A 24,479-nucleotide genomic window follows, 5' to 3' on the forward strand; every position below is an offset into this window, starting at 1 on the left:
AGATAGAGAAAGGTTTAGACGCATATTCCTCCTTATTACCTCGAAAAATTATATGTCAATTCTAATATCGTAATTAAACGTTTAGAAATCTGAACACATAAAATTTCCAGTTCCGGTCGGCAATAGACCATAGATCCGATCAAACGATAACATAAATTAAGCACATAAAAGCACCTTAGGCATCTTCCCTAATTAAGCTAGTGCTTATGTCTATTCAGGCATACTTCCTAAAATAAATTAGACACACTCCTCAAGATTATTGCTTAGCATTCTAAATTTAAGTCTAGAAATAAATCCTTATTCCTAGTTCGCTTAAACTAATGCTCTAATACTAACTGTGACATCCCCATTTTCACTGCCAGAAAAAACCAATTTTGCTTATGCTTTATAAAAATCAGAGTACCTCTTTTAATATAAATGTTGCGGAATTTGTTCCCAATAAAACATGATACATACGTTATCAAGGCATTTCCGAATAAAAGTAATTTTATTCATTTTAAAACATTTGGGATGTCATCGTCAATACAGAAACATAAGGATAAACAGAACTTACATTCATTATCACTAGTGATTTATATCTCCTTAATCTCTCAGTGTAATGTGACTTCATATCAACACCTGTGATATAAATAAGCTGAGTGAGTCAGGTTGGGAAACCTGGTGAGTACATAGGGTTTTCAACCCACAATAATATAATTATTATGTTTAATCTTTAAACAATTAATCAACCCAATTACCCATCCCCATTATCTTCTTTACCCTTAAGGATCTACCCTAAGAATCAACTATTCATCATTCATTTATTCCTAAGGATTATCCTAAGGAATTGGCATGAAGTCCATCGTCACCGGGTTTAGCCACTAAGTCTGCATAGTCGCCAGGGTTTATACAACAGCCACTAAGTCCGCATAGTCGCCAGGGTTTAGGTACTAAGTCTGCATAGTCACCAGGGTTTAGGGATCAAGTATGCATGATCACCAAGGTTTAGGCACTAAGTCTGCATAGTCGCCAAGGTTTGGAGTACACCGGGTGAACACATCGTTCACAACACCTACAGGTTGCGAGTCTGCTAGTATTCCACTGGACTATTTAGAATAGTTCGTGGTCGTCATCCATACTCTGCTAGATGGCGGGTCCATCATTTGGGTAAAAGGCTTCTTTCATTGTTCACTTCTCACCCTTATCGCATGGTCTGTATCACCTCTCGTCTCATCATCCGACTCATATTTCATCTACCCATGTTTTACCCAACATATTTAGTAGATATAAAATACATATACAATTTAATTCATTTGAAGCATGTATAAAATCATTCATCCAGCATAGACAATAAGTATTTAGATAATATGCACACATAGCACGTGATTTATATAAAATACTTCGTATCTATGTGTAAGATGAAAGTAATGATGCACTCACAACACGTAATATATATTAAATACTTCATATCTATGTGTAAGATGAAAGTTACTATGCACTCACATCACGTAATTTATATTAAATACTTCATATCTATGTGTAAGATGAAAGGGACCATGCACTCACCTGATAAGGTGGTGACACGGTTTTTGGACAACACTTCGTTTACTTTAAAACAATTTCATTCGACAAAACCTAGTACCAGTACCACTAGAGTTTATTCTAACGTTTTACCGAGACTAATTAATAGTCTAGCTATTATTACTATTATATAAGCGTTAAACAATACTCTTCACCCACTATGTATAGATAGGGGCCAGACATGAAACACCAGAGGGCAAGATCATTTTGGCATATAGCACTTCTGAATCTAGCAACCCAAGCGGCCCTCCAAACCAGATTCCCCGTACCGTGAGTGGTTAAAAAGATATTACAACAACACTTATACAACCCATAATAATAACCTAAATAATTACCATAAGGTCCTAATAACGTTACTATAATTAATTAAAAGCTATGTTAAAAATAGCGTAGGCGTAGCTCACTTACAACGGGTTTTCTTGAAAACCGGGCTACGCTTGGAGCAGTGTTTCCAAACTGAAAGACCCCCTTTCTCGGGACTCCAGGAGCCACGTGGCTTCCTTCGGATGCTATGGGTTTACCTAGGCTTGGGGGGTTACGGGATTAGAGAGAGAAAGTAGAGAGAGAAAGAGAGGGTGAAAGGTGTGAGAAATATGAAGGATTCACCCTTTATTTATAGGGGTTTTATCGTAGAGTAGTCTCTAAGCTCCGTCCATATCTTGCGCGTACGAGCTTCATTTTCTACGTTCTTTATATCCATGCGTTGGTATTTACAAGTACTACAACTTTCATTTAGACCCCGTCGGTTAATTCTAATTGTAGCTCAGATTTACAAAACTGTATCGAATTCGCCGCTCTTGAAGAGTAGAGACTAAGTTTCGTCCATCTCTTTAACATACGAGCTCTATTATTGACGTTCTTTATATGCATGCGTTGGTATTTACGAGTACTACAACTTTCATTTAGATATCGTTGGCTAATTCTCATTCTATTTTAGATTTACAAATCTGTATCGAATTCGCCGCGCTCGAAAAGTAGAGACTAAGCTTCGTCCATATCTTTCGCATACGAGCTCCGTTTTCGACTGTGTTTTTATCGTTGAGCTCCTATTAATGAGATCTTCAATTGTCGTGTAGACTGTTTTGGTTAAAAATTGACCGATCTAAAATTCAAATTTCGGATTTCGGCGTTCTTTATATGTACAGAACCCTTGAGACATATTCTACAACTTGGTTAAGATAATTTATTCTAAATAATTTTTTGTCGAAAAGTCGTTTTCGACAATTATTGCCTCTAAATTGACTAGCCTGGATCTGTGGGTGTTACACGTACTCAATTGCCACTTTTTTCTCAATTAAGGACTAGTCTTGACAATTACATAAAAGATTAAGTTTATCGAAGTATACCTCATTTTGGGATGTTACAGACGGGTTGACTCATTTAACTTAAATGAGTTGAAAATCTCTACCCAAGATGCTAATATTGGGTTGGGTTCGGGTTAGGTTGGTGGGTTTGATCGATTTTTGTCGGCTCTACTTGTAGGTAACTCGTTGCCATAATCACCTTCTACGTGAATGATTAGAACCATAATTCCTTTGTAATACTAATGTTGGTAGTAGTGACAACAAGCTTGTTAATTTTTCTAATCACAGTCGTACGTAAATGAAATATTGGTTTCCATAGACAAAATTTAAAATAAAGTTTTATATTTATTCACATATAAATAAGGGAAGTTTACAGAAAAGTCTCAAACTTTTGGGAAAAGTTTCAATAAAATCCTAAAAGTTTTTTTAATAGAAAAGTCTCAATTACTTAACATTTTTCCTAAATTAACGAAAAAAAATCATTTTTTATATTTGACCAGCAAATGACAGCTTATATGATTTTATGTAAGGTCCTTAAATCTGAGGATTCAAACCAATGATCAAACAAATAGCAATCAAACAAAGTGAGAATGGAGTAGAAGAAGGATTAAGCCAAGCATGCACACGTTTATATCGTAAAAACGTCGAATACACCTTGGATACAAACACTAGGGCCGTGAACAGTCTAACCACGTACTCCTTTGACATAAGACTGACAGACTCATATATATATATATATATATATATATATATATATATATATATATATATATAGCAATTAGCCAACCGCAAACGGGGTTCATGACCGTGAACACCCTTACAACCGCAAACACTAAACAAAAGAGCTACAAACACCCTGAAACCTACCAAGACACATATACAATATGAATGACTAGCCCAAACCACATAGATGTGACCTTTCAATCTCCCCCTTGGTTTGGGGCTAGCATTGACTCAGTCCTTCTCAATGATAAGCACATCTTACCTCCTCATGGCACCAAGCCACATCTTCTTTTGGATGACCTCTACAACCATTGTAGTGTATTCTTTAGCTGCACCCTCAAAAATCTCTTCAGCTACCCATATTTGATGTTGAGCCAGCTGGTGTATATCCCACTTTCCAAATTGAAATAGATCCCTTTTTCAAGCAAGCGAAAACAACCATCTAGAATTTTGATGACATCAGAAGTTGTGGATTCATCAAAGACCCAATAAAGCATATTTCTCAGAGAACAATTTCAAAAATTCTGCAAAATAGGAATCTGTCTCACTTGGCTAGTAGGTGGCCACATCACCGTCTTAAAAGGATCGTTTGTCTTTGGATCCAGTATGTCAAGGAATCTTTTGATGAAGGACTCAACAGTTTTCATATCAGTAAATCCCTTTTTTACTTGATTCTCCAAGTAAAGCTTGAAGTGAGTTGCTTGTGATTGGATGGATTAGCAAAGAGAGCATTAGCAAGTTCAGAGAGATCAACTCTTGTCCATGAGCTGAAATCATGAAAGTCCTTGTAATACTCCACACTTGAACTTTTACGTTTCAGAATCCACATATTCAATCTGTCATGAAAACCCCCACACACAATTCCTGATCTATCACCATACTTGTAACCAAATCGTTTCTTTTCAATATCGGTAACGGTGATTTGGGGTTGATCTCCACAAGCATTTTGATCTGAACTCTTCTTGAATCGCAATTTTTGTTTCTTAGAAGACGTTGCCAATTTGGCATGTTTTAAAGAAACTACGTGAGGAGCTTGAATTGGTTCTTTTTCAAATCGATCAATAGCTTGAGTTGTTCTCACAGTAGGCGGGTCAACAGGGGGTTTTTGAGAAGACTGGCCAACTCTAAACTCTTCAACTGATGATTTGAACTTGTATCCAAGTTCCTATGCCAATTTTCCTTTTAAAACATAATAACATGCACTTAGAGTCCCAAGATGTGTCTGCAGATTTGAAATTTTCTTTGACTTCAGAGCATTATTTGCTTCAAGCCCAGCGGTTCGATCATCATGCTGTCCAATTAGGAGGTCTTTCTCTATGTTTTTCTGGTTGAGAACACCGATTTCTTCTCTAAGATTGGACACTAAAGGATCATCATCCCCTAAATGGCCTTCCTCAATAGATATTCCTTTGGCATGCGAGGAAGGCTCTGAACATTGTTGTTGTGCTAAGTACATTGCAAGCCTCACAGAGGCAACATCATGTGAAGGCCTTGGAGGAGACAATCCCTGGGTAGCTGATGAGCCTCCAATTTCATACACAGTGCTTAGACCTTCTTGGGTTGGTTCGGTGCAGCAACAGTTGTTGTTGATGTTGATTGAGTTGACGGGGCTTGTTCCAGAATAAGTACTCCCAGCCTCGGATCAAGTCGTCTTCTTTTCACCAGAGGCTGGGAGGTTTGAGTCATCAGAGGATCACCTACAGTTGGCATAGAGGTCGGAATAGCAACACCAATGGGAGGAATCCTTGAAGTTGCATCCTTATGACTTGAGATATCAACCATCTGTTTTGAGGTAGGGGAATCGTTTCTTGAACATCTTCAGCTCCCTCTATCTCCGTTGCATGTTGCGCAATGTCACACCCCCAAACCAAGGATGGCGGAAATGTCCGGGGGTGGATGACTTCATGTATAGTATCACAACAAGTATAATAGTGCTCAAAGTACAAACAACCAACATAAATATAATTGAAAAAGTTACACCATAGTATGAGTTTACATGTTTCTAAATCAATTGCATTATGTTGACAAAAATGAAATGTTTGACGCCTAAGCGTCCATCCTTAAAAGCCGATGTTTACCTGTTTTACTGATTCCATGAGAATACAAGTAGTTTTGAAAAAATGTCAACAATTAAGTTGGTCAGTTCATAAGCTTTTGAATGAAATGTTGAAATCCTTTCTTTGTAAAAATATGTTTGTTCAAGAAAAATCCAATATTTTCCTTTTAACAATGTAATGTAGCCTTAAATGCCAAGACTATTAATGTACTAGTATTTTCCATAGAAATTGTAAATCATGCAGGTTTAAATTGACATTAAACTCATTTGCTTAAATGGAATCCCATAAATCTTATGTTTTGTTAATACCCCATGTGAGTTATTATAACCATACTATGACTTAGTCGGTCTTGTATACGACGTTCTTCAGGCGTCAGAATGTTAATGACATTTGTCACCACAGACCTGCCGGTCTAGCTGTTGCATGCAACTAAGGTGTGGGTTTGTCAGACCCAATATAGATCTATACACAACTATCATGCTCTCCCTACAAGAGATTTTGGTTATAGTTACAAGACTTTGGTTGCGTTACTTTGGAAGTAACGTGAAGCGAATGTCTCACAAATTTATTCATTAACAGATTTACGTAGTGTGAAATTGAAAACCCCTTTTTGTAGAAATGTACTCTTTTGTAATGTATATGAAATATAAACTATACTTATTATAGTTTATCAAAATGTTTGTAATGTATGGTAACCTTTTCTTTGTAAGTAGAATATGTAGCAAAACATAACCATGTTTACTATGTCTCATCATGTGTTAATTGTAATAATAAAGAGCTCTTACAATTTAGTGAACATATTTCTGTAATATAATTATATCCCAACAGAAAACACATGCAAAATATGAAGCCATCAAAGATTACACTTTGCTCAACATGTTACAAAGTGCTATAAAAGTTGTAATTTGTAAATTCGTTTTTACCATTTCTGCACTTATTTGGAAAAATCCCAGAAAAATCATACGAAATCGAAAACTAGATCCGTAAACTCTGAGACTTTATAAAATGTGTCTAGTTTGGTCACAAATTTTATTATTATTTTTAGAAGCTCCTAACTGGTGTGAAAATGTTCATACTCACAGACAGGTCCGAATTCGTAGCTACAGTGATACATAATTCTGTAAAAATCACCATAAGTTGTAGAAAAATCGTATGGACATGTGCAAGTAGTCATTTTAAAGGTATAATCCTGAAATATTTGCACATAGTACAATTTTGAAAACCAAAAAGTTTAAGATGTTCAAAATAGTTCGTGAATGAACATTAACTTTTCTGTTGAAAGCTGATGTTTGAGTTTAGTTATGTTGTTGGTGTTTTAACTTGTATTCCTCCTCTAAAACTTGAAGAAAACATGAAAATGTGGGGTTATGAACTCACCTTGAGTGATTTCAGTAGATGGATGATGAAGAAAAGGAGTTTCCAAGTCAACAACACTTGGGAGATGCTTGAAGATTTTAAGGTTCTATGAACAAATTTGATGATATTTGTGTAAGGAATCCATGTTTTGAGTGAAAGGATGTAAGATATTCAAGTGTAGAATGGAAATACTTACCAAAAGTGAGTGAGAAGCTCAATCACAGTCTTGGAGTCTCGAGTTTGAGAGACAAACAAAGAGAGAAAGAGAGAGAGAGAGAGAGAGAGAGAGAGAGAGAGAGAGAGAGAGAGAGAAGGTGTGTTTGTTCTTCTTGAGAAAGAGTGAATAATGTGGGAGGAGAGATAAGAACTTCCAACCTTTGATCTGATTATGGGCTGGTGAAAGAGGGTGAAAGAACAACTCATTGACTAAGTATGGAGGAATAGTGACTGAGTATGGCCCTAGAGTGGGTGTGGATGATTGCTTGTGTCATAACTTAAAGGTGAAGTCAACACTCCACCTCAATATCTTACCCACTAGATTTTATTCTTAGGCAATGATTTCCATTAAAATATGTTTAAATTATGAATATGTAGTGTTTTATATGTCAAAATATGAGTTTGAGTGAAAATCCCACGTCAAAATCATGAAAATGGGCTTAAAACGCGAAAGCGGTTGAAAACCGGGAAAAAGGAAGTGAAACTGCAAAATTCCAGATTTAGGGCCGAGGGTTCGGTCCCTGGGAAGTCAAGAAACGAAGGTGGGTTCAGTTGTGGAAGAGAACCGAGAGGATGGTTCGGTCCGGGAAATCTCGCAGGCGAACACGAGAAGGAACGAAATAGAGCGAAGGCGAGGTTCGGTCCTCCGGGTTTCGGGTTCGGTTCCACTAGCAGGTACGGTTCCGACAGGAGGGTTTCGGTTGTTTCTACTTTGGCCCTTCGGTTGCTCCGGATTCTTAGGGGTTTCGCTACTTAGGGTTTCGGCCCTAAGAAGGTTCGACCCTATAAGGCTGTTTTTCGCATAAACTCCCCGTTTTGCGTGGTTTTTTTTTGGCTAAGTTAAGGGTCGGGATGCCCCCAAATTATTATAAAAAGTTGAGGGAGGTTATGAGAGAGATTTGTGAGAGAGAGAGATATTGATAAAGAGAGGTTGAGAGAGACTTCGTTTGTGACCCCTTTTTGAATGTTTAGCTTCTCAATGCAAGGTTCGTACCCCCCGTTAAGCCTTGTTATGATTGTTATATGCCCCCGAGGGGTATGGAATAATGTTTTATCGAATAGCTTCATCACTTACCCCAATTAGGGCTTAGAATTTCTAAACGTACGAACTTTCCAAGTGAGAACTTCTTATTAAAGTAGCGAGTTGTACAATAGTAACGTAATGTAAACCCTAATATACAAAGGTTAGATGAGTTGACCGGTTTGACCTGTTGACTTTATTTGACTTCGTCTTGACCGGAAATTGATGGTTGTCACATGCAACATCATTGATTTTGTCAAAGAAAGTATTGAGCTCTACATTTTTTAGGAAACACTCATTGCTTTCGAAATCTATAGGGATGTCGTCCTTATCAAAACTCGAAAGATTAATATCATGATAAAGATCATCCTCATCTTCTTCATCATCATTCACAACTGCGTTTTCCATCATGCTCTCTTCAGACTCATCTTTGTCATCATCATCTTTTTCTCCATCATCGTAGTCACTTTGAACCTCCACGTTTGTCAGTTGATCATGTTCCTTTACCATAATTGCGATAGAAGGAACTCTTTCTTCTTCCTTTTCAGAAGCACTAATTACATCATCCTCAGATTCTTCATATGCAGACGAGCTTTCAGTTGCAGATGAACCACTGACTTCTGCAAATTTGCCAAACTTCACTAACGGATGTTTCCCTTTAAACATAAATTTTCCTTTTCTGTTTTGTTTCATGACACCGAAGGTTGAAGAACCAATAGACTTCAAATCGATTGTGTCTCCCCCTTTTTCAATTTCCGGATATTTCTTGTTAAAGGTCATTTGAAGGAACCTTGGAAACATAAGAAATTTGTCTCTACCCTTCCCTACAATGTTGCCTACCATATCATCCAAGATGAACCTTGAAAAATTGAAGTCCAATCCGGCAGCCAAGGCAACAATTGCTCCGGTATTGTGTAACGAGACCCCGTCAGCCCCGACTCTTCTTCCCGAAATGCAGCTAATGAAAACGTGAACCAATAACCTCCAGTAGGGTGGTAGTAATTTCTTGATAGTTGGTGGAAATACACCCTCATAACCCATGCGAGCCATGATTTCTTTGGTCTGGTTCAATGGAAGTTCGTCTGGAAAACATGTCTAGTCATTGATCTAAAGAACTTCACGAATTACTTTCTCGGTGATCGAGACTTTCCTGTTGTATATAGTGGCAACCACTGAAACATCCTCACCATTTTCTTTGAGTCCAGTGGCAGTTTTCCTGAATTGTTTCACTGGCTCTTGATAAATAACTGGACTTGCAGTAAGAGCAACAGTCAAGCAACACTCCTTCAATCCATTGATCATGGATTTAAAGTCACTATGAGGAGCAGGTGGATCAACCAAGAACACAGCAAGGTTGTGAGTGTCTGAAAACTTTAAGTTTGCCATTGCGATCTAAGAAGAGAAGCAAACAATTTCACGATATAAGATGAATCAAAAATCGAGAATGAGAGAGAGTAAAGGAGTTTGCGGTCGAGAACTTGATCTTCTATACATGAACTCTACCCAGTCCATCACCTATGGGCTGCAACCCAAAATACTTCAACTCCAAGCCCAATACCACAAATTATTTTAAAAAATAATACATTTTTAGGACTTAAAAAAACTAAATTAAAATAAAATAAAATCTAAAATTTTTTAAACTAAAATAATAATAATAATAATTTTTAATTTTTTTAATTTTTAGAAAAATAAAAATAAAATAAAAAATAAAAAAATAAAAATGAAATTAATAATGAATTAACACTAATTTATCTTTTACCAATGCTAATAAGATATTGTGAGTTTGGGATCAAAGTTCTTAGACAGCCTGAATCCGTTTATTAGTAACTTCTCCTTCATGAACATATATGGTTAATTGCCGGTATTGTAGTCCATCTAAACATGAAAGATTGTGACAAAATTAGGACATACTACTAGTGACAAGACATTGTGACGTTACGATTCTAAACAAAATTCCTAAGGACCATTCATCTGATGGCGACCAAGGATATTGTTGTCCACCTAAATTGCGTAGCGAGATCTACAGACAACCTATTAATTGTTTGATTTTAGATGTACTAGAACATGTTTCCTGTGACATCCCCATTTTCACGGCCAGAAAAGACCGATTTTGTTTATGCTTTGTTTTATAAAATTAGAGTAATCTTTTAAAGATAACGGTTGCTGAATTTGTTCCCAAAACAAGACATGATAATAACTTATCAAAACATTTCTCAAAGGGAATGTATTTTCATTTAATAATAAAACCTCGGGATGTCATGTTCCGATACAGACATATAAGCATAAACAGAACTTACATTTAATTACACAATTGATTTATATCTCCTTTAAATCTCTCTGTGAAATATGTCTTCGTATTAATACATGTGATACAAAGAAAACTGAGTGGGTCAGGCTTGGGAGCCTGGTGAGCATATAGGGTTTTCATCCCACAATGTTATATCATATATTTATAAATATAGAACATTCATACTTACACAATTTCACCATATAAAGGCAACTCTTATCCCACCCCATCGATCCTCACAATGACACGATCTAAACTCTCGTATATAATATTTTCCTCTTTACCTGATCCCTACTCATGGATCTAAAACTATCCTCTTCACCCGATCCATACTCACGGATCTACAACTACCCGATCCATACTCACGGATCTAAAACTAACCTCCTGATCTGATCCATACTCCCTGATCAATAATTGTACCCAATCCATACTCCCGGAATAAGGACAATTATCTATACCCTAATCCTGATCTGATCCATACTCCCGGATCAATAACTGTGCCCAATCCATACTCCCGGACTAAGGACAATTAACTTAGTCTTAATCCATACTCTCGGACTAATAACAAGTTTTTATCTCTTTACCTGATCCATATTCCCGGATCTAAAATTAACCTCTTGGTCTAATCCATACTCGCTGAACAACTAGATCAACAACAACAACATTGGGGCCTCTCATCTGTTTATCACACATCAACTATCTACCCATGTTCTACCCAACAAATTAGTAGATAAAAATATATATTTTTATACATAGTTTAAAACATGTATATCATTTTCATTCAATACATATTCCACATAGCAGATGAGGCACACCCACATAACACGTATTTCATAGAAAGTAAATCAGATCTATGAGATAGAAGAGAGTGAATATACACTCACACACATAACAACAAAATTATACACATAACACGTATTTCGTATAAAATACTTCATAATTATGCGTTAGAAGAAAGTAACCACACACTCACTTGATCAGAAGATGATTGGACAGCAGTACGACTTGCAGAAGTAGTATTCTTCGGTAGATCTTGAAGATCTCCTCAAAAATCGAAATTCTCGTGGGCAGAGCTTCAGCTCGGGAATCGCACTTCACGGGATCTCGGGAGCGTAAAACTTCCTTCTTAACTTGGATATGAGATCCGGGGTGTCGGGATGGCTTCGGGGGTTTACACGTAGAGCTTCGGCACAAAAACGAGGAGAAATGAGCAAATAAGCCCGAAACCCTCGCATCCTATTTATAGGAGGCTGAAGCCTCGGAGTACGCGGGGCGTACTCGTCCGAAATCGTTATGGCATTCATCATCCGAAGAACTCGAGTGCGAAGGTCGTCATGCTTCGCCATACGCGGGGCGTACAGCAGTACGCTGGGCGTACTTCGGATATGCCCGGTGACTCCCCTTCGTATAATGCCGGATTTAATAATTAAATTTAATTATTAATTCTTTAATAAACTTCGAAAATTCATATCTCCTTTATACGAACTCCGTTTTCGACGTTCTTTATATCCACGCGTAGGTGAGACTACGCTCTACAACTTTCATTTAGACTTCGTCAGCTAATTTTGAATTTATTTTTAATAGGCCGGGACAAAAAATTTCGTTATAAATTCATAACTTCTTCGATTGACGTCCGTTCTCGCCTAACTTTTTATCACTTCGAAACCAACAACGAGATCTTCGATTCTCGTTTAGATTGCTTCGGCTAAAAGCCGCTCGATCTCAAATCGAGTATTTCGGGCTGCATACCGCTAAGTTGAAACTTAGAAAAATGATAACTTTCTCATACGAAGTCAGATTTGGACGTTCTTTATATGTACGGAATCCTTGTAACATATACTACAATCTAGTTAAGATTATTCTTTCAAAATAATCTTCCATCAAAAAGTCATTTTTGATGCTTAACGTCGCTAAATTGACTAGCCCTGATCTACGAGCATTTAAAGTGGGTTAGATCTGATCCCACATCGGTTGGGAAGAAGAACTAAGCATTCCTTATAAGGGGTGTGGATACCTTCCCTATCACAACGCGTTTTAAAGCCATGAGGGTAGCAGATCCCATAAGAACTCTGCAGTTAAGCATGCTCGGGCGGGAGTAATACCAGGATGGGTGACCCCCTGGGAAGTCCTCGTGCCGAGTGGCCCAAAGCGGACAATATTGTGATACGTGCCAGAGGGGGATGTTACACGCTTCCTGATATACCCCAATAATCAAGAACTTCTGAGATATTCCTTACTTTAGGTGAGCAGACAATTATTTTGGGAGAAGACAGATTTAGAATGCATATGATGTACACCTAGGTCGGATCTTCCGCTCACGCAGAGGGTGAAACATATGACTGACCAGATTTAGAGGGATTGACAACTAGAATGGTGCATATGTTGTGTACCAGGTCGGATTATTAGTCACACAAAGGAGACAACATATGGCTAACAGGTAGAAAGAATGGCATAGAAGCATATGCACAGAGACAGAATTGCATATGTTGCAGTCCAGGTCGGATCTTTCGATCACACAAAGGAGGCAACATATGACTGATAGAAAGAAAGCAAGAAAACAACCTTCTACAGACCTAATTTATCGGAATCCCCCGGTCGCCCCGTCAATATCAGAATTAAGGACAGAGTCCATACATCGAGGAAAAGGTAAACCACGGTTCTAGATACAGATTATTAAGTGTAATCCACAGATTCCCATGTATATCTCCCTGTTCAACCTACCCGAGCGTCGTATTGTCAAGCTAAACGAATATATTGTAGCACCTGGTTCCTGGTACGTAAACACTTATCTAAGTATTTTGCATTTTGGCCTTAGACTCGGCGAGTTGTAGGCCCGAATCGCCGAGTAGAGACGGGTTTAGGAGCACGTTTAAGTTGGCGACTCGGCGAGTCCACATTCTGGACTCGGCGAGTCCCCGCAGTCTGATGAAACCTTAAATTTCAAGGGTTTGCACCCTATTTAAACCCTCTTATTCGCCCCCAAGCTCGCCCCCTTCACCCTCAGAGCTCTATACTTCGTTCAAGCCTTGTTCCTTGTGAGATTAAAGCATTTTGGTGTGTTTTCTTGAAGATTTGGAGAGGGAAGGAGAGTAGATCAAGAAGAGAAGAAGGAGGCCAGGCATATTTGTGTTATCTCAGTGATTTCCTTGAGGTATAACTCAGTTTCCCTCTGTTTTCATGCTTATTGTCCCTTGTAGCTCCATGAAAGTCCTTCTTGAGCCTTTCCCCAAGCTTGTTTGTGTATTAGGGTTCGAAATAAGTTGTTTAGCCTCTAGATCTAGGCATGATTGAGCTCCAGGAGCTTGGATCTACTGCCTTTATGGAGCCATATTGCATGAAAGCCCTAGATCTACTCTTTTAGTGCATTTTGAGCCCTAAAACCTTCATTGGTGTTTATTTACACGTAAAGTTGGAAACTTTACGTGTTAACCAGGCCCTAGAAACCCAGATCTATGTATGGTATGAGCTAGATTCAATCAGAATCGCGTGTATAGTATTTGCATGTGACAGACTCGGCAACTCGTTCATCTTACTCGGCGAGTCGAGTCGCGAGTCCCCGAGTTTTCCCCCTTTTCGTGTTGCGGGTTGGAGTAGTGAGTCATAGGGTATGACTCAGTGGGTTGGAAGCCAGACTCACTCATGTAGTAACTCGACGAGTCAATGCCATGACTCGGCGAGTTCAAGGCAATCTTCTTGCCTCAGGAACAGACTCGGCGAGTTGTTCATACAACTCAGCGAGTCTCAGTATAGAGTGTTCTTTGGATGAAGGCAAAGTCGACGAGTTGTTCATACAACTCAGCGAGTAGGATGAAGGACGTTTGGTCATCAGTTTAGAAGGAAAACTCGTCGAGTCGATGCCAAACTCGACGAGTAGAGAAAGGACAATGGTCAGACAAAGGGATAGGGACTCGGTGAGTTGGCAAGCCAACTCGGCGAGTCAGGTCAACTGGAAGTTGACTTTGACTTTGACTCTTGGTTTGGTCTGGGGTAAATGGTCATTTTACCCTAAGGTCGGTTAGGAGTATTTGACTGGGTGTTTTGTGGGGATTTTTAGCCGGAGGACTTCCGAGACAGCAGCAGCAGAAGACAGTCAATCCCCACACAGATCAACATCTACTTTGAGGTGAGTTACCTTCCAGTAGCGGTGGGTCTACGGCCACAATGCCGACCCACCAGTAGGAGTTGTATGTTAGATGATTGTCTTTGTGATATCATCTAGGTTTGCTACTACCTGATATGTTATATGTTGGTATGATATGAATATGTGATAGTAGTGGAGTTCAGTTGTTAGGATCGAAGGGTAGGCCAGGCACCCCAGATAGGTCCGACAGTACGGGATGATATGTTTATATGCTGGCATGATATGTTATATGTTGTAACATACACGTTTTGAAATCGTGTTTTAAGTAAATAATATTATGAAATATTATGTGAATTTGAATGTTGAGTTCTAACAAATAGTTTTTACTAGAATTGAAGTAAAACTATGCTTAGAATCATTCAGAAAGTATTGGAAGTCTTATGAGATTCCAATTAAAAGCTAAATAGTGAAATATAGCGAAAATATAAAATCTGGAATAAGTAAAATTTTATTATTGAAAGTTATAGATAATCTCGTTAGAAATATTTAGGCGAAAACCTCATCGAAATCCGAGTTATAACGAAGAAGTTATGACCAAACGAAGTTCCGTGATAAATCCGGAAAATACTTTGTCGCTTAAAAATTTAGTTTTCGATAAACTAGTTTTTAGCCTTAGTGATGTAAATGAAAGTTGTAGAACTCGTGAAAATAATCAACTTTCATATAAAGACCGTTTGAATCTGACTTCGTATGAGGAAGTTATGATTTTTCGAAGTTTTAACTTAGCAGTAGACAGCTAAAAACTCGAATTTTAGATCGAGTGACTTTTAGCCGACACAACCTAAACGAGGATTGAAGGTCTCGTCAATAGTAGTGCAACGGTAAAAAGTCTGACGAAAACGGACGTCGGATGAAGAAGTTATGAATTTTTAACGGATTTTCCTGTCCCGGTCTGTTAAAAATAATAATATTAAAATTAAAGTCAAAATTAGCCGACGAAGTCTAAACGAAAGTTGTAGAGCATAATTCTAGCTTCGCGTGCATATAAAGAACGTCAAAAACGGAGCTCGTATGCGAAAGTTATGGATTTTAGAAGTTTTTTTCACATTTTTCAAGAAAATTCGCATGAATAGTGAAATGCCACGTCACCCTCGCTCGGAGTTGGCCACGTATCCGAAGCTGCTGCGTGGCAATGCCCGAGAAGCGACGCGTGTCGCACAGGAGTCCGAAGTCGTCACGTGGTACTCGCATGCCTGCCTCGTGCCCTACTCGCGAGTCGCATGCTGATTCGACCGAGGGTGCGGTCCAATGGCTATCCGACGCGCCTCGCATTGATCACCGTCGCATGCGCAACCCACCTACGAGCCACCTGCTGTCCGAGCCGAAGACCCAGCCGATGACGCCCCTGAAGCTGATGACTCCTCGCATCCGAGCCTTGCTGGAGCCCTGCGAAGCTGCCATCTGGTCCGAACCTCGCAGCCGCCTGTCTCCTTCCCTTCGCTTCGGATCCGAAGCTCAACCCTATATAAGGGGTGCGAGCCCTCTCGGCTAGTTTTAGAAATTTGGCATTTTCACCCCCTCTTTCAATATTTTTACGATCCCGACATCCCCCAAAGCCCCGGTACTGATTCTAAAGCCCGAAACACGCCCCGAGACTCCCGAGAATCCCGAAAAATTTATCTTTTCGGTTTCGAAGCTCTACCTCCGCAGAGCCCGGTTTTCAAGAAAACTCCCGGTTTTCAACAACGAAAGTCATACTTAGAGCCGAAGTACTGCCCAAATTAATATTTTAGCCCCCGGTTATTTCACGGTGAGTTTAATATATAGAAATAATTATATGTTATGTGTTATATGTGCTACGTGCTTTTCAGTGTTATTATTCCGGGTTGTTTTTAATTGCTATTTTTAATAGCAAAGAAATACCTTTGACCATGTGATCAGTGAAAGGACTTAGATTCACGTTGGTACTGGTATGTAGCCTCTGGCCATGTGGAACATGTCTCCGTAAGAGAATGAATTCTATTCTATGGTAGTGGCAGAAGGTTAGATAGGGCTATAAGCCTGAAATCTACCGAAATGTTAATCCGAAGTTGTATATCTTCTGTGCCGTTTGGGCCAAAGCTTTATTGATGTATATCAAGCACGGAAATTGTTATGTCTTATTGATTGTATATCTTTAAATCAAATCAATGATCGATATGGAATGTTTGTCAAATGATTCACATATGCCCTTGTTGTTCCTTGTTCCTCTTTGCTTCTGCCCTATTAAAGTATATATATATGGCATAACGTTATATTGTATCTATTATTGAACTCACTAAGCGTGTCCGCTTACCCTCTCGATGTTTAACAAATTGCAGGAAATAAACATCCAGTATAGTTATATACTGGTAGAAGATTTTTGAATAGTTTGAAACTATTGTATCGATGGAAGCTTATGAATAGTTTGAAACTATTGTATTTTGCACTCCCATATGTATAAAACTATAGAATCCTGGGAAGTTATGTAATATATATAACACTTTAAAATAGTCGGTTTGTATCTAGTAGTTTGTAATCTCTTTATCAATGTAAAATATTGTTTTTATGAATATGCAAGTAGCATGTTTTGGAGTAACTATATTGTCGAGTATGAAAGTTTGGTTCTTTCATAAATACGAAAGTTAGGGTCTTTCAATCATGGTATCAGAGCAGTAGTTTGAGTGAACTAAATTCCACGGATTGGTATTTAGACTTAAACTATTGGAAGTTCAATATATGAACTAAATCATTATAAGTATAGGGATACAAACCATAGGAAATATATAAGTAAAAGTATTAGGTAATAATAAACCCTAATATTCTAAAATACAATGTTACTCTGTATTGCAGGGCAATGGCTGAACAGGTTAGTAGCCATACCCCTGAGGTTGGTGGAGGTCCTCAACCCGAGGAAGTGAATACTCCAGTATCTCCTCGTGAGGAGCGACTCTTGGGTAAACTTACCGGTGTTATTCGACAGACTCTCGAAGAACACAAAAAGAATGGTGATAAGGGAAAAGAGAAAGCCACTGGAGAATCTTCAAAAGGAGAGGTGAAGCGTCCCTCATTCAAAGATTTCAAGAGTAGTGGTGCTATAGAGTTTTCCGGTGTTCTCAATCCCATTATTGTTCTTACTTGGATCCAGAACACAGAGAAAGTGTTTCGTATTTCTCATGTGGATAATGAAGACAAGGCTAACTATGCTTCCGCAATGCTCATCGGAGAAGCATTGGTCTGGTGGGAAGCAACATATGAAGCTCTCAACGGGTTTGACCAGGAGAATTTAGCCTGGGAAATGTTTAAAACTCGTTTGCTAGAGAAGTATTGTCCTCTAGACATGAGGAGGAGATTGGAGAAGGAATTCCTCGAGCTTAAACAAGGAGGAATGACTGTGAATGAGTATGAAACTTAGTTTAATCAAAGAGCAAGGTTTGCTACAAAGTATATTTCAACTGAAGACGAGAAAATTCAGTTATTCATGGAGGGACTACGACACGAAATCCACGATTTCGTTGCCAATCGAGAAGTTCTGTAATTCGATAAAGCCGTTGAATATGCTCGAAGACGTGAGCATGACTTAGAAATACATGGTGCCACTATTACTGCTCTGAAGCAACCACGTACTGAAAGAACTGTTCCTTCTTTTCTACCAGCTCAATCCGTTCGGACTGATCCTGGTAATCAAGTTCAAACTCAAAGTGTCTCTCGTGGACGCGGTAGATCACAATCTTTTTCTATGCAATCGCCTTCATGTCGTATTTGTGGAAGGAATCATCCGGGCCAATGCAAAATAGACAAGGAATCCATTGTCTGTTATGGATGCGGAGAAAAGGGTCATATAAAGCCAGCTTGCCCAAGAAAGGATGTTACTTGTTATGCATGTGGTATTACTGGCCACAAGAAGCGTTTTTGCCCTACTCTTACTAGTAAGATGACGGGAAGTCAAGCTTCTGTTCAACAACCGGCGAGAAGCCAAGTCCCTGTTCAACAATCAAAGGGTACTCCAACTAAAAAGGAGGAGGTGCCGAAAGCTAGGGGTCGTGCATTCCAGATTACCTCAGAGGAGGCACGCGAGGACCCGAATGTTGTGACGGGTACATTTCTTGTCAACTCTAGACCTGCTCACATCTTATTTGATTCTGGTGCCTCAGATTCTTTTGTGTCTTACGAATTTGCGCATTCCTTTCAAATTGCTTGCTTTGTACTCGCACAACCATTTCACGTAGATACTGCGGGAAGTATATCATTACTTGCTGATAAAGTCTATAGGGATTGTGTTATAGAAATTGAAGGCTATACTTTTCTCGCTAACCTGATCCCTATCTCCTTGCCCAACTTTGATATTATTCTCGGCATGGATTGGTTATCAAAGAACCACGCTGAACTCTTGTGCTATGAAAAGATAGTACGCATTCCTATTGAAGGGGAGAATCCTATCTATGTCTACGGTGAACAAAGACTCTTAAAAATAATCTCTTTCCTTAAAGCTCGTAAATTCATATCGAAAGGATGTTCTATCTATCTAGCATACATAGTTGATGTCTTAAAAGAGGAGAAGAAAACTGTAAATGATGTTCCCGTTGTTAACGAATATCCTGACGTTTTCCCTGACGACTTGCCTGGCCTTCCTCCGGATAGGCAAGTAGAATTCCGAATTGATCTTGTGCCTGGTGCTGCTCCAATTGCAAAGACTCCTTATCGTCTTGCGCCAGCTGAGATGAAAGAAATGATGATCCAACTGCAAGAACTACTTGACAAGGGTTTCATTCGACCAAGTACCTCTCCCTGGGGTGCTCCGGTACTATTTGTCAAGAAGAAAGATGGATCGATGCGGATGTGCATTGATTATCGTGAGCTAAATAAGGTGACTATGAAGAACAAGTACCCACTACCTCGCATCGACGATTTGTTCGATCAACTTCAGGGTGTTAGCTATTTCTCAAAAATTGATTTAAGATCTGGCTATCATCAGTTGAAAGTTCACGAGCAAGATGTACTGAAGACTGCTTTTCGTACTCGATATGGACATTATGAATTCCTTGTTATGCCGTTTGGTTTAACAAACGCTCCGGCTGTATTCATGGATATGATGAATCGGGTATGCCGCCCAATGCTCGATAAATCAGTCATCGTATTCATTGATGATATTCTAATCTATTCCAAGTCTGAAGCTGATCATGCCATTCATATTCGTGCGGTATTGGAACTTCTTCGAAAGGAGAAACTATATGCTAAATTCTCGAAATGTGAATTTTGGCTTCGCCAAGTTCAATTTCTCAGCCATGTTATTTCTAGTGATGGTGTATCCGTGGATCCTATCAAAATTGAAGCCATTCAAAATTGGGAAGTGCCCCGTAATGCTTCCGAAATTCGTAGTTTCTTAGGTCTCGCGGGATATTACCGGAGATTCATTAAAGACTTTTCTCGTATAGCCGTACCTCTCACGACTCTTACACGGAAAGAAGTGAAGTTCGAATGGGGTGAAACCCAAGAAAGAGCTTTCTCAACTCTAAAAGATATTTTGACTCATGCTCCAATCTTATCACTCCAAGAAGGTGATGATGATTTCTCCGTATATAGCGATGCTTCAAGATTGGGACTTGGTTGTGTGTTGATGCAACGTGGCAAAGTGATCGCCTATGCCTCAAGACAACTGAAAGATTATGAAAAGAATTATCCCACTCATGATCTCGAACTCGCTGCAGTGGTATTTGCCCTAAAACTTTGGAGGCATTATCTTTTTGGTACAAAGTGCCAATTATTTACCGACCACAAAAGTCTCAAGTACATATTCAGTCAGCAAAATTTGAATATGAGACAACAACGAGCCATGGAGCTGATCAAAGATTATGATTGTGAAATCCTATATCATCCTGGAAAAGCTAACGTGGTTGCTGATGCACTTAGCAGAAAAGTTTATCGCAATAGTATGTGTTATGCCATTACTCATACTACAGTAAAATTCACTATTTTAGATGAATTAGAGAAATGGCAAGAAGAGGCCCTAAAGCCAGAAAATGTGAAGAAAGAAGGGATGATACATTATAATGATGCTCTACTTGATGATCCGCGAGGATTAAAAGTATTAAAGAATCGGCTGTGGATTCCAAAGATCGGTGGATTGAGACAGAAGATTTTAGATGAAGCCCATAAATCTAAACTGTCAATCCATCCTGGTACAAGTAAAATGTACTATGATGTAAGAGCTGATTATTGGTGGCCTGGATTAAAGAAAGACATTGGAAGATATGTACAAGAATGCTTAGTATGCTTACAAGTCAAAGCAGAGCACCAAAAGCCTTATGGAACCCCAGAAAGTCTTAGTGTTCCTGTATGGAAATGGGAGGAATTGTCCATGGATTTCATTACCAAATTGCCAAAGACTGCTAGACAGCATGATAGCATTTGGGTAATTGTCGACCGCCTGACTAAAAGCGCTCATTTTCTTGCCATGCGTGAAACGGCCCCAATGGAGAAATACGCACAAGTATACTTAGATGAAATTGTGGCAAGACATGGTGTGCCACTAAAGATCATCTCCGATCGTGATACTCGCTTCACTTCTCACTTTTGGGCGAGTATGCAACGTGAATTAGGATCTCAAGTTGCTCTCAGCACAACATATCATCCCCAGACAGATGGTCAAACGGAGAGAACAATCCAAACAGTAGAAGATATGTTTCGTGCATGTGTCTTGGAGTTCGGTGGTAACTGGGATAAATACTTACCTCTTGTCGAATTCTCGTATAATAATAGTTACCACGCTTCAATCAAAATGCCACCATACGAAGCATTATATGGTCGCAAGTGTCGTACTCCATTATGTTGGCGAGACATAGGCCAGAAGATCCTTGGAGGCCCTGAAATGATTCAAGACACCACCGACAAAATTCAAATCGTACGAGAAAGAATGAAAGCGGCCCAGGATCGACAGAAGTCCTATACAGAAAAGAGAAGACGACCCATAGAATTCCAAGTGGGTGATTTCGTGATGTTGAAGGTATCTCCATGGAAAGGCCTTATGAGATTCGGGAAGAAAGGAAGTTAAGTCCTAGATTTGTTGGTCCTTTCAAAATCATCCAGAGAATTGGAAAGCAAGCATACCACTTAGAATTACCTGAAGATTTGGCAGGTATTCATGATGTGTTTCATGTGAGCTATCTGCGCAAATGCTTGAGCATCAATGATGAGACAGTTCCATTATCTGAAGTGAAATTGGATAATAAGTTAAGATATGTAGAAGAGCCGGAAGAGATCGTGAATGAAAGAACAACTAATCTACGTAATAAAGAAGTGGAGTTGGTGCTTGTCAAGTGGAAACACCATCGAGGCCCAAATTATACTTGGGAAAATAAGAATGAGATAAGAGCAAAATATCCCCATTTATTTTAATCGATGTAATTTCGGGGACGAAATCCTCAAAATGAGGAGGTATTTGTAACATACACGTTTTGAAATCGTGTTTTAAGTAAATAATATTATGAAATATTATGTGAATTTGAATGTTGAGTTCTAACAGATAGCTTTTACTAGAATTGAAATAAAACTATGCTTAGAATCATTCAGAAAGTATTGGAAGTCTTATGAGATTCCAATTAAAAGCCAAATAGTGAAATATAGCGAAAATATAAAATCTGGAATAAGTAAAATTTTATTATTGAAAGTTATAGATAATCTCGTTAGAAACATTTAGGCGAAAACCTCATCGAAATCCGAGTTATAACGAAGAAGTTATGACCAAACGAAGTTCCGTGATAAATCCGGAAAATACTTTGTCGCGTAAAAATTTAGTTTTCGATAAACTAGTTTTTAGCCTTAGTGATGTAAATGAAAGTTGTAGAACTCGTGAAAATAATCAACTTTCATATAAAGACCGTTTGAATCTGACTCCGTATGAGGAAGTTATGATTTTTCGAAGTTTTAACTTAGCAGTAGACAGCTAAAAACTCGAATTTTAGATCGAGTGACTTTTAGCCGACACAACCTAAACGAGGATTGAAGGTCTCGTCAATAGTAGTGCAACGGTAAAAAGTCTGACGAAAACGGACGTCGGATGAAGAAGTTATGAATTTTTAACGGATTTTCTTGTCCCGGTCTGTTAAAAATAATAATATTAAAATTAAAGTCAAAATTAGCCGACGAAGTCTAAACGAAAGTTGTAGAGCATAATTCTAGCTTCGCGTGCATATAAAGAACGTCAAAAACGGAGCTCGAATGCGAAAGTTATGGATTTTAGAAGTTTTTTTCACATTTTTCAAGAAAATTCGCATGAATAGTGAAATGCCACGTCACCCTCGCTCGGAGTTGGCCACGTATCCGAAGCTGCTGCATGGCAATACCCGAGAAGCGATGCGTGTCGCACAGGAGTCCGAAGTCGTCACGTGGTACTCGCATGCCTGCCTCGTGCCCTACTCGTGTGTCGCATGCTGATTCGACCGAGGGTGCGGTCCAATGGCTATCCGACGCGCCTCGCATTGATCACCCTCGCATGCGCAACCCACCTGCGAGCCACCTGCTGTCCGAGCCGAAGACCGAGCCGAAGACCCAACCGATGACGCCCCTGAAGCTGATGACTCCTCGCATCCGAGCCTCGCTGGAGCCCTGCGAAGCTGCCATCTGGTACGAACCTCGCAGCCGCCTGTCTCCTTCCCTTCGCTTCGGATCCGAAGCTCAGCCCTATATAAGGGGTGCGAGCCCTCTCGGCTAGTTTTAGAAATTTGGCATTTTCACCCCCTCTTTCAATATTTTTACGATCCCGACATCCCCCAAAGCCCCGGTACTGATTCTAAAGCCCGAAACACGCCCCGAGACTCCCGAGAATCCCGAAAAATTTATCTTTTCGGTTTCGAAGCTCTACCTCCGCAGAGCCCGGTTTTCAAGAAAACTCCCGGTTTTCAACAACGAAAGTCATACTTAGAGCCGAAGTACTGCCCAAATTAATATTTTAGCCCCCGGTTATTTCACGGTGAGTTTAATATATAGAAATAATTATATGTTATGTGTTATATGTGCTACGTGCTTTTCAGTGTTATTATTCCGGGTTATTTTCCCGGGTTATTTTTAATTGCTATTTTTAATAGCAAAGAAATACCTTTGACCATGTGATCAGTGAAAGGACTTAGATTCACGTTGGTACTGGTATGTAGCCTCTGGCCATGTGGAACATGTCTCCGTAAGAGAATGAATTCTATTCTATGGTAGTGGCAGAAGGTTAGATAGGGCTATAAGCCTGAAATCTACTGAAATGTTAATCCGAAGTTGTATATCTTCTGTGCCGTTTGGGCCAAAGCTTTATTGATGTATATCAAGCACGGAAATTGTTATGTCTTATTGATTGTATATCTTTAAATCAAATCAATGATCGATATGGAATGTTTGTCAAATGATTCACATATGCCCTTGTTGTTCCTTGTTCCTCTTTGCTTCTGCCCTATTAAAGTATATATATATGGCATAACGTTATATTGTATCTATTATTGAACTCACTAAGCGTGTCCGCTTACCCTCTCGATGTTTAACAAATTGCAGGAAATAAACATCCAGTATAGTTATATACTGGTAGAAGATTTTTGAATAGTTTGAAACTATTGTATCGATGGAAGCTTATGAATAGTTTGAAACTATTGTATTTTGCACTCCCATATGTATAAAACTATAGAATCCTGGGAAGTTATGTAATATATATAACACTTTAAAATAGTCGGTTTGTATCTAGTAGTTTGTAATCTCTTTATCAATGTAAAATATTGTTTTTATGAATATGCAAGTAGCATGTTTTGGAGTAACTATATTGTCGAGTATGAAAGTTTGGTTCTTTCATAAATACGAATGTTAGGGTCTTTCATATGTGATA

The sequence above is a fragment of the Lactuca sativa genome, chromosome 5 (assembly GCF_002870075.4).
Source record: "Lactuca sativa cultivar Salinas chromosome 5, Lsat_Salinas_v11, whole genome shotgun sequence".
Classification (NCBI taxonomy): Eukaryota; Viridiplantae; Streptophyta; class Magnoliopsida; order Asterales; family Asteraceae; genus Lactuca; species Lactuca sativa.